The sequence below is a fragment of the Camelus bactrianus genome, chromosome 28 (assembly GCF_048773025.1).
Source record: "Camelus bactrianus isolate YW-2024 breed Bactrian camel chromosome 28, ASM4877302v1, whole genome shotgun sequence".
Classification (NCBI taxonomy): Eukaryota; Metazoa; Chordata; class Mammalia; order Artiodactyla; family Camelidae; genus Camelus; species Camelus bactrianus.
The window spans coordinates 24,092,603-24,108,093 of record NC_133566.1 but is presented as its reverse complement, the minus strand read 5'-3'; positions in this window follow the sequence as shown (position 1 = coordinate 24,108,093).

Below are 15,491 nucleotides of genomic sequence, written 5' to 3'. Positions count from 1 at the left end.
AAATGAGAGACTTAGAGAGATGGAAACTGATTAGTACTTGCCAGGGTTTAGGGCTAGTTAGGAGTAAGGAGTTTGGGTGTGACCAGAAAAGGGTAGCACGATGCCTGTCTTTGTGGTGATGCCGTCGTTCTGTCTCTGGCTTTTGTGTTGTGGTGGTAGCTGCCATGAATATACGTATGTGATAAATGACAGAACTCTATTCACGTTTGATGAAGCTGTCAGTTGACTGATTTTGCGGTTGTGCTGTCGTTGTGTAAGATGCAGCCTGTGGGGGAAACTGGACGAATGGCATGTGATAATGCTCTGTGCTCTGTTTGTAACTTTCTGTTACTCCATAATTAATTCAGATTAAGAAGTTAGCAACAACAAACAGACCAAAAATAATGAAATAAAATAAATATAGGGTGTTGAGACAGTATACTAGTAAACATTTGTGTTACTATTAAATCGTTATTTCTATCGTATTAAAGGAAATCGCTAAAAAGTTGACTATAGAGTAAATTGATGGCTGCATGTCCCCACCATTCTCATTTTAAATATATAAATCCTACAACTCAAAAATCTCAGCGGGTTTTATTGGAATAAGACAAAATTCTCATAAGGTTTACCTAGAAGGATAATATGAGCAATTTTTTCAAGAAGAAGATATTGGGCAGAAAAAAATACAGTAAAGACGCGTGGCAGCAGGAGAGAGTGAATCAAGATGGCAGAGTAGCAGGACCACGAACTCATCTCTCCTTGCGGCCACAGCAAAACCACAGCCACCTTTGGAACAGCCGTCAAGAAAGAAGCCTGGAGTCTAGCAGAAAGGACCTGCTTCAGCTGGAAACGTTGAGTCAGAAGCACGACAGGAAGACAGGAGGAATGCGCTCAGGTTGCAGTCGGGCCCCACACCCTCTGCGTGGGCAACCCACAAGCTGAAGAACAATGACGTCGCAGAGGCACTCCCACAGGACTGAGAGCGCTGGGTCCCACGTCAGGCTCCCCGATCAGGGTCCGGCAGTGGGAGGAGGAGACTCCAGGACATCTGGTTTTGAAGGCCAGGGGGGCTTAACCCCAGGAGCCCCACAGGACTAGGAGAGACAGAGATTTAACTCTTTTGGGGGGGCACACGGGCTCTCGCGTGCACCAGGTCGAGGGGCAGAGACAGTGATTGCACAGCAACCTGGGCCGGACCAGCCTGCTGGATGTGGAAGTTCTCCTGGGGAGTCAGGGGACCGCTGCAGCTCACCCAGGGGACACAGAAGCTGGTGACGGACATTCAGCATGTGTGGCAGCTGGGGTGTGAGAAGTTCTGGAGGGGCAGGGAAGATCAGCTTGTGCTAGGAGACATCAAATTATATAGTAAAGTTGCAATAACTGAATTTATATGTTAGTGACCAGTAAAGGGCACAGACATATTAGGCACTAATCAGGAAGTCCAAATGCAAACAGATTATTTTTTTTTAAGAAAGTAAAGTCCTCTAAAGTTTAGCCTCTAAAATGTCAGTGACAGGTATGCCGAAGAGCCGAGAACATAGGCCTAGGATTGAGTCAAGTAAGTTGAGATACGAATCCCGGCTTCTGCCTTGACTAGCTGTGTGACACTGAGCAAATTATTCAACCTCTCAAAACGATGCCTCAAACACTTGAGAAGTAGATGGGATTAAGACTCTTAAGAAGAGACATGAATCCTGAGACAATGCACGTGCTCGCTGAGCGCCTGACATACAGCAAGTTTGCAGTGCGCGTTTGCACATCGGTTGCAAGACAGAGAGGAAATAATTCATTCCGTGTTAATACAGTCAGCTGACTTTTCATCCCTTCCGTGTATAACACCTGCATGTCTGATGAACAAAGACGTTCAACAGAACAGCCCACATCAAGAGACTTGTAGGTCAAAGCAGAGTCATAACTCTTCGGCTAATTATTGTGAATGGAAACAGCAACATGGAGAGGACGGGAGAGCGTATTCTATTGGAGAGGGGCGAAGCAAGGAAAGCTGAGTGTCAGGGAGTTGACGGTGTGAATTAAACAGAGATCAGCCTAATAGAGCACAGGGTCCCTTTCGGTACCAGCAGGAAAAAAAAAAAATTCTGTATGAATAGGTTTTGGAATGTCTGTTTGATTTCTAACAGAGAGGCAAATTTCTATTGAGCTTTACAAAACTATGGGTCACAGCACAGTTTACAGGTTACGGAGGTAAAGGATATGCTTTGTCTGACGTTTCATTGGAGAGGTTGACGGGACCAACAAGAATAGCGCCCGGGGATGGGCAGAAGTCTGCTCTGGGTTTTCCGCATTAGGTTTTCCCTGCCTCCTGACCTAATATTAAAGAGATTGGAACTACTAAGAAAGTGTGTGTGTGTGTGTGTGTGTGTGTGTGTGTTGAATGGTTGGTTTTAGGGTTGAGTGCAGTGTGATCTGTGTATCAATGGTCAGAATATCTCCAACTCAAAAGCGAGTTTCAGTGGTTACTTGTGACTCCTAACACAACGCTATACAAATTGATAGCAGCATTTAGATACCAAACCATTTCTTGCCAAACATCTACCAGTGTGTTTTTGTAGTAGCCATTAACTGCTACCTTATGAGAGAGACCCTAACTGATGTGTCATTGATGTTATTAAGAAAGGTAAATATAAACTGAGCTGGTCCCAGGATGCAAAAGTTGGTTCAACTAAACTGGGAGGCACAGATGTAATAAATGCGAGTCAAAACATACCATTTTCATAAGCAATTGGGCATTTACATTTGTGAGTGAGTTTTTAGAATTATAATTAGCCAATTTCGAAGGCAAGAAGACAATTTCCTTATGCAAATAAAGCCTCACCAAGCTGATCAAAATGCAGTTGGGGACCTTCTACTAATTTGTGATACTGGAATTAGAGACAATCTTAGAGTAATGGCCTCAGGAGATGAACCACGGAGCCATTCGTACTTTTCCCCACCCCTAGGCAGTGACTTTAATATAATCATTTCCTATATTCACACACACACTTCTCCATCTTTCTTCTTACTATTCCATTGTTAAGTGCTAGGCAGGCACAAACTGGAGGAAGATTGAGTCTTGGGTTTAGTCTGTGGGAGATCGTGGAAATGTGGGATCTGCCTGGGGTTCCCAGGCCCTCTAGAGAAGGGACTGAGAGGATTGCGAGTTTTGCAGATTAAACAGATTAAATGAGTTCTCAAATATTTCCAAAGTAGTTAAAAAAAGAAAAGAAAGTAATTGACTTTGGGTAAAAACACATTAGATGCACGTACAGGTTTAAAATGGACCTCATTCCCAAGTGCTTTCAGATTTTGGAAAAGACGTGGTGTTGTAGAGAGAGGTCCCGTACACCCCTTCCCCCGTTTCCCCCGCTGTTAGCATCTGGCACCAGCATGGTGCATGTGCTGTAGCTAACAAGCCGTCCTTAAGACATTGTTACTAAGTAAAGTTCGCACTTTGTTTGATTCCCACAGGCTTTAGCTCACGCCCTCTTTCCTATGCCGGGACCCCGTCTAGAACGCCGTGTCAGTTATTTTTCACGTCTCCTTAGCCTCTGCTAGACTGAGAGCTCCTCAGACTCTTCCTGTTTCTTCCGACCTTTGCAGTTTTGAGGAGTATCTATCAGGCACTCTGTGGGCTGGTGCAGACGGCCTTTCATTTGGGTTTGTCTGATATTTTTCTCTCACAGACCGTGGTCGTGGGTTTGGGGCTGGAACACGCATCCCACTGAGAGTGATGCTCTATTAAAGTGACTTAGCTCTGGCGGTCTCAACCCCAGTTACCTAGACGAAGGGTTTGCTGGGAGCCCTCTATGAAGTGACTGCTCGCCCCACCACTTCACGCTCTGTCCTATAGAAGGAAGTCACTCGCGTACACATTTTTATGCCCAGGTAATTCTGCCTGGAATCTCACCTTCCACTGGTAGAATGTTCTGGTGTTTCTTGGTGCCTCATCCTACTGGCCTCTATACAAAGAAGTCCTTAGGTAATGAAGGTCCTACCATGCAGAGAGATATGTTAAGCTCATGTTTCTCTAACGTTTTTCTATGAAATTTCATCTAATACTTACCTACCTACTCTCATAGCAACTCAGAATATTAGCACGTCAGACCTGCGTGCAGGGCGGTATGTTTGTCTGCTCAGGCTGCCGCAGAAACACCAGAGACTGGGGCTTGCACAGCGGAAATTCGTTTTCCCGTAATTCTGAAGGTTGGACGTCTGCGCGTGGGTGGCGAGGGCGCTCCTTCTGGTCCACAGGTCACAGCCCTTCCCGTCTCCCGTGGCTTCCCAGGCCCTTCTTCACTCCATTCACGTGGAGACAGCCAGAGCCGGTGAGCTCTCTGATGCCTCTTCTGATAATGATCTCAGTCCCGCCAGATCAGGGCCCCACCCTGATGACCGCGTGTCACCGTAGTTACATCCTTAGAGGCTGCACCGGAGGCGTCAGGTTTCAGCATTTGAATTTTTAGCAGATACATTCAGTCTATCACCCAAGGTACGAGAAATCACAGGGAAGTCGGGTAATTAACAAGAGACAATACATGAAGTCTAATTTCTTCATCACCTAATACAAATAAAAGAACAGCAAGTGTTTGGGGAAAACGTGTTTTGTTTTTATTGAGATATTTGACTCTTGTCTTCGGAAAAGCAGCGATAGTTACCTTTCAAAAGTGCACTAGGTGTCAAGACACTGTAAGATATAAATCTATTCAAATCAACCCTAAAACGAGGCCCCTTCTATAAACACACAACACAACTAGAAGGAGACGGTCGTCCCCACGCTGCACAGCTAATGACAATTGTCTCCACGCAATGACTCTGCTCATTTAATTAAAAAGACCATTACGGAGCTCACTCAAAGTGGTGCTCACTGAACTCTCCAGAATAAACCTAATTTGTTTTACTGGAGGGTTTGGAAGTGGCATGTTTATTTGTTTTCAAAGATGGCAAAACAATAGGTCGTGGAAAATATAATGAGCCGTCCACCGAGCGAAGTCGCCGGGAGCGGCCTTTCTAAGCTGAGGACGCCGTGACATCGGAAAGGAATTCATGTCATGACAATACGCTGCGGAAAGGATGAACGAGATGCTCTGCTTAATGCAACAGAGGGGAAAATGGAGCAATGGTATGAAATGTGTAGCTTTCCTCCACTTCCGACTGGCTCAGCAGGTTGATAACGTCGTGTTTTAACTCCTCTAATTGCTGGGTCTGAGGAGGAAGCAGTGCCACCCTGTCTGCTGTATTAGTGACGTGTTCAAATAACGTGCGACACAGCCCTGCACATAATTCAATCGGATTTCATACATGTGGAGCCTTGAGAAAGGGCTTTCAAACTCAAGGAAGTGTATGTCTTCAGTCTATCAAAGGATAGTCACAAATTGATAAGAAGATAATGGATAATTAAATAGATTGCACTAGAAAAAATGAGTATTTAGCAGAAAAAAAGTGAAGATTCTTACCTAATGTTATATTTCAAAATTAATTTCAAGTGAAGTAAGATTTAGATGTAAAAATGTAAGCTGACCCCAGGACCGAGATAATATCTCAACTGATGTTTGGTAAACAAAAGTGGTAACGGAGTTGTAAATGGTTTATTAGAGAGGAGGAAATTACCCTCCGAGGGCCTACAGAGGGGCTTCTGGTAAGAAAAAGGGTGATTTGTACCACTGAGCTCCTGAGAGGGTCCAGCCCGAATGATGTGGATAGCGGGAGACTGGATTAAAATTACACTTGGAAGGCCTGGTTCTTCTGAGGCCAGGAGGCGGGAAGACAGTTCTGCTGGTCACGGGCGCTGCGGAGGCTCTGAGTGTGGAGGGTGTGGGTCCCAGCAGCGTTCAAGGCCCAGGCGTCCGGCTGAAGCATGGGGTGTGTGATGCTGACACGCTGAACTCAGAGACTTGTCGTTTGTCCCCCAGTCTGCTCCCTGAAAACAGGTAGGAGACGGGAAGATTGCTGGATAGAGTACTATCCAGGGGAAACGATCAAGCAAAAATACTGAAGGGCTGATACTCGGTGGAAGGGCTGGGCTCCCGCCAACACGTCATTCGCCGCTTTCCTGCTGTCTCCGTACAGTAGAGCCACCAGGAAACGATCGTCCCCATGAAAACCATCCAACAGACGCTTCAGTGCTTTAATTATTCTCAAAGAAATCCCCCCAGAAAGCAGAAAATGAGGCAACTGAAAATAAGAGAGGATGAAGTGGGAAAATTAAAACATTAATCCAGAAGACCCAACACACCACGAATGTACAAAGACTGCATATTCCAGTTTGCCCTGGTAAGTCCTGTTTAGAACTTTTTTTTTTTTTTAAGCATATTTATTGGTAATGCTCTCTTCAAGTTCAAAAACATCCTAGTTTGGACTATCAGATTGCAGTACGATGCAATCATAATTTTTAAAAAGAATTTAAAAAATTTAAAAGAGGAGGAGAAGTTTCAGTAGATGCTGGTAAAACATCAGAGCTCTGATGCTGAACAGAGAATCCCGAACATCTCCACCGCATAAAGGGCCTCATGGCATCTGAACAGCAATTTTGTTTTTTTCACCTACGTCTGGCTGTTATCTCTCAACTTTCTTCATATTCTTTTCTGTCAAGTTTTATTTCCTTAAACTCAGTTTCAGACCTTCTCATGTTCTCATTATGCACTTCAATCTTAGGTAACTTGATCCATACACAAAACTTCAAATCCACCAGTAGGTAAACGACTTTCAAATTTGTAATTTGGGCACATGCTTTTCTTCTTGGCTCCAGGACAAAATATACCCAAGTGCCCATTTGACATTTCCACTAAAGAAAACCTTCAAAACCCTAATTCCACAGCCTAATTCCCTATTCCTTTCATCACCTCCACCTCCACCCTGGAACTTTTCCCGGAATCTTTTTCCTTGGATGGTACCAGGAACTACCATCCAGGCGTCAAAAGGTAGAATTCTTGGTGTCATCTTGACCCTTCCCTCCCCACTACTCTTGTATTGAATTTATGGCCGAGTCTCACTGATTTTTCCCTCCTGAATTTCCCTTGTGTCTCAGTCTCTGCATTGTCACTCCTGTTACCCTGAGATTGTTCCCCTCTGAACTCCTGACTGCTCTCTGACCATTCAGTCCTCTCACGTCCCATCCCCTCCAATTCATTCTGCATGCAGTAAACCCAGTGATAAAACAAATGTGAGCTCATCAATTACTTGCTTAAAATCCACTCAGGTATCCCAAATGCTCTTAAAACTATTACAAACCAAACCAAACAAAACAAAACATAAAGGCTTAATTCATCTGTCTTCTCTGTACACTTCTGTCTCCTCCGTCCCTTCCTCCATGGTCACAAGGGACAACCATAATGACCTTTCTTCAATTGCTCTAATCCAGTGGTTCTCAAAGTATGTTCTCCAGACCCACAACAGCAAGGCCACCTGAGAACTTGTTAGAAACGCAAGTTGTGTAAATTCCTGGTCTGTGCCCCAGTCCTCCTGAATCATCAGCTCTAGCACGGAGCTCAGCAATGTGTGTTTTAACCACCTCTCCAGGTAACACGGAGGCACCGTAAAAACTGAGAGGAGAGCCACAGAACTTCTCCAGGTACTGATTCCTTCCCTTGCAAAACCAACTGCTACGATGCCGGATTGTTTCTTGTGTGACGAGTCGGATGGAATGTCTGTCTCCCTAACTAGACTTCACAAAACAGGAGGCCTTGGATCTGGTTAGATCCACGTGTACTTTATCATACTTTATTAATGAAGGTGGCACACAAGAGAGACTCAGTAAATATTACTAGATGACTGCGAGTGTGCCAAGCAGAGAGATGAGACGGTGGGGAAATAACAAGGTAAGGGAAGCCGGTTAGCGCATGACACGCATTCACTGATTTCAGCAAGACCACAGATCAGATGTCACCACGTGAAACTTACTGAATCGAAGTGTCTGCTAGACATTCTAAGCCAGCGCCATTTACAAATGTAAATGAAATTCAAACATATAAATGGCTGACAAGCACTCGCGACCTTAAAGAAGGAAAAAAGTGCTTAGTCACATAGAGCACGCTGATACAGGGCTCGCTTGCACATGAGGACCTTCCTTAAGATTGTTTTGGTCTCAATTTCTTCTTTTTCTTCAGAGCACAAGAAGTGTTGTTAAATCTGCTTGTCGTGCATCCCTTTGGTATAATTTTTCTAAAACGTTCAACAAAAATCAAAAAACCAAAAGAGACTGAATAGTCAAGTGTTTTATCTTTGGGAATAGCAATGTATTGGAAAAAGCTTGAACTAGATTCCTGAAGCCCTGGTTCCTTAAATTCTGAATGTTGTTGCTTGGTTACTAAGTAAGAAGGGAACTTCACGGAAAACCCTGCTTTGGACACCTGTTTGGCCGTGTCTTTCCTACCTGCGACTGCTCAGGGGCATAGCCGTTTAAGTCACCTGGCCACAGGGTGCACTAAAGCAAAAAGACGACGTAAGATCTGAGCTGCGGCAAATGTCTGCCTTGACTGAAAAGGCAGCTCTCGTTCATCTGCATCCCTCTGCAGAGGCTTGGGCAAAAGTAAGAGCCTCTGTCTTAATAAGCTATGTATTTGGGTCACTGATTTTAAGAAAGAAAAGGACAGCTTAGAAAAATGACCTAGAAAATTGAAAAGTTAGGGCTTAATTGGAAGAAAAAAAGTTTTTTTTTTAAAGATAATAGCTCTTGGTCTCGGTCTGCCAGGGAAGGTTGTGAAATTGCATCCTTCTTGCCTTTTTTTTTTAAGCCCACTTACAAGGAAATTATTTAGACCCAGGTCTATGCATGATGGCTGGTGTGAAAATAAGGTTGCCTTTGCCCTGTTCTCCTCCAAAGGTCCTTTTTAACAAAAAAGATCATTCTAATTGGGTGTCGTAACAAAGGTGCGGTGAAAGGCTGTGGAATTGAAACCTACGGGGCATCTTCTGGACGGGTGTCCACTCCTGTTCAAGAGCCCATCAGCTGCCTTCACTTTGCAGCCTGTGCTATTTTTCTTCCTCGGGGTTGTTTGACCACTTACATTTTGTCACCCTCCCCGCTCTCCTTTCCAAGCTCACGTCTCCTTGGCCACCGAGAGTCTGGGCTACGGAATAAAAGAGCTCCCTGACTTCTGCTGCCCCTCCTCGAATTCACTCACCAGGCGACTTCACTTCTTAGCCTAACGATTCTATGGGACCAATCTGATTATGCTATTTGCCCATCTTTCCGGGGTTTGCTACCACTTGCTGTTGGTCAATGAGCAAATCTCTTCTTGTAAGTGCCCCAGGACCCAGCACCCGATTACTTACTCATTCTTGTCTCCAGTCAAAACATGCCCCCAGCGCCAAGCCCTCCGCGAACTTACTCCAGGAGCACGGGCGATTCAAACATAAGGTATTATTTAAACTTGTTTGACTGTATTGTGCTGCTTAACACCTCCCAGCCGCTAGCCTCGCTGTGTCCATTTGCCCACAGTGTCCAATTATTTCTCCAGAGTTTTCTGCCCGGTTACTTCTTAGGTCTCTTTCAAGAGGGCTCGCTTGTGTTCCAGTTTGGTTTTGAAACCTACCCTGACCATCCCTCCCCTTTTCTCCATGAGCATGGTTACCGTTCCCTGCGTTACGCTCTTCTCCATGCAGTGTGTCAACACACAACATATTACGTAGATTTTGCAGGATTTTATCACTAATTTTCTGTCTTCCTCAACTAGGTATCTTCTTAAAGACAGCACTGTTGTCTGACAACTTTGTAGGCAGTGCCCTGCATCGGGAAGCCCCTCGGTGAGTATATTATGACTGAGTGATTTAAACTTCATGACAATATAATAATTTACACTTACAGTTCCTTTTACATCAGACTGAACTGGGCTCCCATACTTAGCCTTGTACTCCCAGTGTCTACACGAGGCTGGTGCCATTATAAGCGTGCAGGAAAGCAGTCTGAACAAGCGAATCAGTGAACAGTCCCGTTTTGTGCCCATTCTCACCGGTCTTGGCTTTCCCTCCCCCTCCCCCCGAGGTGGACGACCTGGCACCTGTGACCTCTGCTGAGTGGTTTGTTGGTTGATGACTCAGCATATTGGCACATTAATAGGAGTGTCTTGAAAAACAGAAAGATTTTAAGGTCCAAAAGAATGAATTATTAAAAGGGAATTCAAGCAATCTAATGAACATAATAATAGCTATTTGTGAACCGTGGGATGCACAGAGAGGAGAAAGGGGGATGGGAAAGAAGCAGCAATTCACGGTCCTGAGAAGGTAAAGAGTTTTTGTGAAATGAGGTCATTAAAGGAGCATGTTGATCGCTACTTCCAACTCCTTGACCAACAAAACAAAGTGGTCCTTGTAATTATCAAGCTTTTCTTTGCAAGGTATAGATGGATTCAGAATTGTAGAAAGCCGAATTTTTACATAAGATTCTGGAATCTGACAGGTTTTAAAGTCACGTATTTTAGAGTACAACGAGCTCTTGTCGGCGCTATTTTTTTTTTTTTTTTTTTTTTTTGGTGAATTCTGTCTTAATATTTTCATTCTAAGTGGCATAACAAGTTATAATGAGACCACTTTTAATCAACTTGCTGTTTTCATCCTGTTAATTTCCATGTCTATTTGGGACATCCATTAAAGTCAATATTCTTAATTTAATGGAAGATTTCCTTTTGAAGCTATTATTTTTTTTCCTGTCTAAATTAACACTGAGGATATGTAATGGATGTGTTAAATAGATAATGCTATTAATGGGAAAACTGCATAAATTAAACACAAGCCGGGTAATTTTCAGAGCATCTGTTTTATTTTCAACAGTGTTGATTCTCTTATGCAGTGAACAAGCACTCTGCAGCAATCAAACCTCTACCCTGTCTTGTCTATTGCACTGGATTTATAATCACTATGGCAAAAATTTTAGTGACGAAACCCTATTTTAATTTTGATACGGATTTAGCAGAAGGAAGAATATATGTTAATACTCAGTCTCATGTGGGCAACACTCACACATACACATAACCAGGGGTGTGTGTAGACTTCAGGTGTGAGCCATTATTGAAGACAAAAGTATGATGGATATGGAATTAAGACATGTCAGGGAATTCAATGTAAGGTTTTTAAAATGTTTAAAGGGGATAAAAAGCAAAATGCTCTGAGCTAAGTTTACACATCCTCTTTAGAAACACAATAACAGGATCAATATGTAAATAAAGCCGTAGGAATTTTTTAAGTTATTTTTGTGATTTTCTGTATCTGAGGGCACTTAGGAATGGACACAACTTGTGAGGTTCTTCGACTGCTGATTATGTATTTATCAAGCATTTATTTTACAAAATATATGGCCATAGATGTATCCCTGTGTTCTGCAACCGGCATTTTTTTGTTGTTGTTGTTACCAATAAGGTAAATGCAAGATGTCTGCAGTGATAAGAAAATTTTAGGACATAATGCTTACAGAAAACATTTTCTGAGCTTCTCTTAAAAATAGGGGCTAACAATGCTTGAGACTTATTGATTCCTCTGGCAGCATTTATGTTTGTTCTGGGGAAATAATGCTAAATTTTATATTTCCAAAGCTTTCACGCTATTGTTCTCTTTTACTTTTTCTCTCATTAATATGTGAACGCACACGCACACGCACATGCACACATGCACACACAGTGTTGAAACTCTTTGGCAGTCAAGCAGGAGATTCTTCAGTTGCCCGTTCTATATATTAGGAAACCAAACGATTTATCACAAAAATGTTAATGAGCACCTAGATGAGATGCAAACCAAGGGTTTTAATGTTCATTTGGTGATTTTAAATGTGGCCTTGGCTTCTGCTGTATCTGTACTTGTGGAAAGACTGCAGAGGAGCCTGGAGAAACTACAGGTGCAAGAAAGGTCATGGTGTCTGGATGATAAATGTGCCCCCTAACTATATTTTTTTATGGATAGAATTTTTTTTTTTAAGACTCAACAAAAACACTTCCAATTTGATGTTGGGAACTATTTTATATTTCTGTGGCTGGTTTTCGTAGTGTATTTAAAAACTAAAATTTAGGTACTCAGCCCGTGATTGTCAAGTGACTTTAATAAACCCAATATACAATGTGTCAAAAGCTTTTGGCAAACATACATATTATCATTATTATATTAAATGCATGATCTTAGGGATTTTTTGACTATATTACTGTCATAAAATAGCTTTTGGGTTTTTAATATAATGACCCCTTTACAACATGCACTAAAGTCCTAAGTATCTAATTGTTAAAATATATGTAAAGGGAACCACAGACTGGTTAGCTAAAAATAACCGTCATTGAGTCCTTCCTTCTTTCCTAAAATACCAAAACCCAGATGGCCTGATGGAGTGTGTGGTTGTGTTAGGCAGTGGGGGCACCGGCAGACAGGTGGAGGAGCGGGAGGAGGGTCCGGAAGATGCAGTTGTCCCCGCCTCCAGCATAAAGGGGCTTCACTTCCTCTGAAGGAGCGCCAGCGAGAAGCCAGTTAGAACCTGACCGGCTCAACTGCACTGTAGTGACAAGGACCTAACCGGACACGACCCCGTGCTCATTGTCATGCAGTTAACATTGCGGATCAGGCCTCCCCGGTGGGTTCTTCTGTGTGCATCACGGGTAAGGACGTGCGCAAAAGCAGACGTGGCCAAGCCCTCTGGAGGCAAGAGCTGTCAGTCAATCCAGAGGCCACCGCTGAGCGAGGGGATGAGACAGGGGACCCGACCAGAGACGAGCGCTGCTGTCCGCCCTGGGACCAGCCCGCCTACCCTTCTCGGAGGCGTGCTTTCCTTCCGCTAAATAAAACCTTTAAAATGTTTTGCTTCACAATGCGTCTGTCTCCCCTCCGAATTCTTCTCTTTCAGGTATGACAAGAACTGGGGTCTTGCCCCTCCCCCTTTTGCGGTAACCGTAGGAAAGGGTTTGGTGGCTTTCATTGTGCCTGGGTTCTATTCGCTTAACTGTGGGCACCACTGCATGTGCCAGGCTCTCCGAGGACCACGGAGGACACAACGATGACCGAATGCAAGAACACCAGAATCCTTACCGGGATGGAAGCCGCAGTCTATCCAAAAGTCAAAATGTAAGTTTTAAAAGAAAGAAGGGGGTGGGGAAGGGAAGATGGGAGGAAAATGGTTGCTATGGGCCCTTTAAACCCATCCTGACATGCGCGTAAGCAGCCCTGGTTGCCTATGAATAATCTCCCCCCTTAAGCCCCCGCGGTGCGTCTCTGCGCTGCTCACTGGTGCCCACCTGCACTGATTTGCATCGTTATTTGTTGCCGCAGGAATTTCTTTATAACTTTGAAGCTAGATTATAAAATCCTGCAAAATGAGAGTGGCGCTTTATAACGTTTTGATGCTCCTCTCCCTCCAAGGCGTCGATCAGTCCCCTCCATAATTGGCGCTAAATTGATATTTGTTAATTTTTTTTTTATAGAACCAAATATAGCTTGATGCAATCAAAAGAAGCTCAGTAAATGTTCCCGACTATAATTTAAAAATATAACTGATAATCAGACAAAATTATTCTGTAGGCTTTGTTATTGTGCAAAAATGCCCCAGAAAATAGAATTAGGAGACTATAAATTGACCCAAGGGGCTTGCTGGTATATAAATAGCAGCATAACTTTTAACTGTTGTGTACTTGCCCGTCTCCCAGCAGGTCTGTGAGAGGAGATGGGCCCCCAGGCATCTACAAACACCTCTCTCCTTGTGCCCCATTGCACCTATGCCCACCTTCACGCAGCCTGAGCGCCAGCGCAGAGCTTATAAATCGCCCTCAAACGCAGGCATCGGAAAGGACCCTCGAGATTAACGTGACACCAAAGCAAAGAGGCAGACAATATCTATAAAGATACAGAGACAGATAAACAGATGAATAAGATAATGGAAGGCTTTCTTGCAGGTTTTGCCTTGGAAAAAATTGTTGACTTGTGTTCAACTTTCAAATGAGCTTCCATTGAAGTTGCCCACACCTACGATGACAATCCTTTCTTTTAAGGCTTCAGCAAAGAAATGACTTTCAAAACCTGGGTATTAAATGGGAAGTACCTAAGTCACTGAGTAGAAAAGAGCTAACTGGCTTAAATACATGGGGAACAGGCAAAATAATGAAAGCACAAAAAAGTGTTAAATCTGTCCTCAGCTACTGTTCTTAGGGTTAAGTTTGTTAAGCTAAATAGCTCCATCTTATCCTCTGTTGTTATCATTAAATTATAATTCTAATCATTAAAAACAGGCTGGTGAGATTTAAAAAAAAATTTTTTTGCCAAAAAGCTCCAATTGGACTATTTTAGAGGAAATATTACAATGTAAAAATATATGACATAGGAGAAAGGAAGGAAGGAAGGAAGGAAGGAAGGAAGGAAGGAAGGAAGGAAGGAAGAAAGAAAGAAAGGAAGGAAGGAAGGAAGGAAGGAAGGAAGGAGGAAAAGAAAAGAAAGAAAGAGAAAGAAAGAAAGAAAGAAAGAAAGAAAGAAAGAAAGAAAGAAAGAAAGAAAGAAAGAAAGAAAGAAAGAAAGAAAGGAAGGAAGGAGGAAAAGAAAAGAAAGAAAGAGAAAGAAAGAAAGAAAGAAAGAAAGAAAGAAAGAAAGAAAGAAAGAAAGAAAGAAAGAGAAAGAAAGAAAGAAAGGAAGGAAGGAAGGAAGGAAGGAAGGAAGGAAGGAAGGAAAGAAAAGAAAGAAAAGAAAGAAAGAAAGAAAGAAAGGGAGGGAGGAAGGAAGGGAGGGAGGAAGGAAGAGAAAGAAAGAAAGAGAGAAAGGAAGGAAGAAAGGAAGAAAGGAAGAAAAATATATAAAATAGATAAACAGCCAGGTCCTACTGTAGAGCACAGGGAACTATATCCAATAGATTGTAATAGCCTATAATGAAAAAGAACATGAAAAAGAAATATATGTGTACCTATATAACTAAATCACTATGCTATAAACCAGAAATTAACACACTTCAATTTAAAAAATTAAATAAAATAAAAAGCAAGAAAAAAGGAAGTTGGGAAGGGAGGGAGGGAGGAAGAAATCTGTCCTGGGAAATATACGTAGACCTTTACTTCCACAAACCTGGGCTGCCTTCACATCTGCAGGTTCCACAGCTTTGGATTCAACAAACCTCAGATCAACAATATTTGAAAAAGAATATTCCAGAAAGTTACAAAAAGCAAAACTTGAATTTGCCGCACAATAACTCTTTGCATGGCATTTACACGGCTATCATTAGCAATCGAGAGATGATTTAAAGCACGCAGGAGGGTAGGCATAGGTTATACACAAAACCCACTTTATAGAAAGGACTTGAGCATGTGTAGATTTAGGTAGCCACAGGGGATGCTGGAACCAACCCTCCAAAACTGTTCTGTAAAATTTTAAAAATATACATGATATATGTACATTATATATATATATATATATTTTTTTTTTCTTTTCCTAAAGCTGTTCGTGTCTAACCCTGGCTGCTGGAGTAACTCACGGAAGGAGAAATCTTGGAAGCAGAAAGGAAACTGGGGGATTGAAATAACACTCATCTCCCAGCAGTGAGGAGACAGAAGAGCTCTCTCTGATAAAGGATGAGG